General features: G+C 32.5%; 1 long non-coding RNA gene across 1 annotated transcript; it reads right to left on the bottom strand.

The window, feature by feature from the left end:
- Positions 1-222: 222 nt before the first annotated feature.
- Positions 223-728, bottom strand: LOC107061164 (uncharacterized). The gene is made up of 2 exons (XR_001473805.1): positions 650-728; positions 223-319 (listed from the first exon to the last, which is right to left on the bottom strand). It is a non-coding gene; the product is annotated as an uncharacterized lncRNA (long non-coding RNA).
- Between the last annotated feature and the right edge of the window lie 1,227 nt (positions 729-1,955).

Consider the following 1,955-nt stretch of genomic DNA (forward strand, 5'->3'; position numbering starts at 1 on the left):
TTATTGTTTTGAGGTGTGATTATTTCTTAATTCTTACGGCCCGTTTGATCACGAGAATTTTTTAAAAAAAATTCATTGAAAATTAATTCTTGATGGTAAAAATTTTTAATAAAAATTTAAGTTTACATTATCACAAAATTTAAACTAAGTATCAATACTAGATGGACACAAACACATTATAAAAAGAAATTGTACTTCAACTTTAGAAATTTAGAAACACCAAACCTTATCTCCTACTTTGATGAAAGAAGTTTGTATCAATTTTTTTTGATGTTGAGCTTCCTCGGTTGCCTAGCCCGCAAAATCAACCCTTTCAACACTAGAAAAAGATTCAATAATTATTAGTTACTATATGGCACAAACACACAGCAGCATCGAGATTCGTCAACTGCCTATTTCCTAAATGCGAGCCAATTTGAAAACAAGCATCAACATAGAAAAAGAAAGAACACCCACATGAATAGATATCTTTTTGGAATTCAAACTTTAACATTAGTCATATTGGAATACATACTTTTCAAAAATAAAGCCGCATTTCAGTGAGTATTTTTGGCTTTACGGTAATGTATGTATAGAGTAGCCACCAAAAGTCAATCTCTGAATAGATTGGAGAAGAATGAATTAAATTAATCAAGTAAGATAAACTTACCCTCTTAATCCATCACTGCCGCAGTGAGTTTTGATGTATATCCCTCTGCTTGTAGCTGCTGTCGGAGTTTGCTGCTGCTGCCACCCACATGTTGCTGCTGCCGCCTATGTGCTGCTGCTGTAACCTGCTGTTATTGCTGCTGATCGAGGCGGCGCACCGGTCGGGATGGTGGCGCGACCTGTTGTTGCAGCGCCGATCGGGGATGGGTCGGGAGTGAGAGAGGGGTGCGGCTGAGCCGGGATCATTAGTCGGAAAGGGGAGAGGAGAGGGGAACGGAGGAGGCGGCGGCTACTCAGAGCCTACCCCTTCGCGCGACTGCTCTTCTTTGAGAGGAGGAAAAAAATGAACAATATTTTAAGGGTTTGGGTCTTTTAGATTGAAAAATAGGAAAGTGGGGAAGATTCAATCTGACCATTGATTAGATGAAGATGGACGACTAGGATTTGAACTCGAATTTTGATAGATGGTTGAGATTAAATGGAAATTAGAGTCTTGAAAAAAATTGAGACAAGAATAGGCTAAATTTGAAATCAACAAGTGGCTATAATTGAAATAAAGAATTTGAATTGAAGTAGCTAGAATTGAAACAAATTGAATAAGAAAGGACTAGAATTGAAATACAATCGAATATATTAGGCTACGAGTTAAATGATTTAAGAGAAGATTAAGGAGATGTTATTCAATTAATAAAATATTACACATATTAAAGAATTTTCATATAATTAAACACACCTAAATTTTAAAAACATTTAAATAAATAAGTAAAGTAATTATTTCGAGTTTAACTATCGATAAATATAATAATTTAATATTAATTTTTATAAATTATTGCATACTAAAATATATAATTTTTAGCCAAAATCGATTACAATTTTAAACCCGAAATATGTTTTGAAAATACGTTTTAATCGAATAGCACTTCTAAAAGGGTTGTAGGTCGATCAAATTGGGTGTCAACAAACATCACAAAATCATCACTCACCGAATGTCACTTTTAAAAGTAATAGATGAAATAAAAATACCGACCTCCGGATGTCACTTTTAAAAGTAAAAAATACCGACCTCCGGATGTCACTTTAATTAATAGCAATTAGAAAAAATACCGACTTCATGAGGTCGGTATTTTAATTGCATACTATTAATTTTACCGACTTCAACAGAAGTATAATTTAACATATTTAATTTATCGATCAAGTTAATTTTATAAATTTAAATTATATAACTCCTAATTATATAAATTTAATTTTATTGATCAACAAAAGTTTATCAATATCAAATTTAATATATAAATCTCCTTGAATTGATC

Source organism: Solanum tuberosum, unplaced genomic scaffold, assembly GCF_000226075.1.
Source record: "Solanum tuberosum cultivar DM 1-3 516 R44 unplaced genomic scaffold, SolTub_3.0 scf00119, whole genome shotgun sequence".
In the NCBI taxonomy this organism is placed as follows: Eukaryota; Viridiplantae; Streptophyta; class Magnoliopsida; order Solanales; family Solanaceae; genus Solanum; species Solanum tuberosum.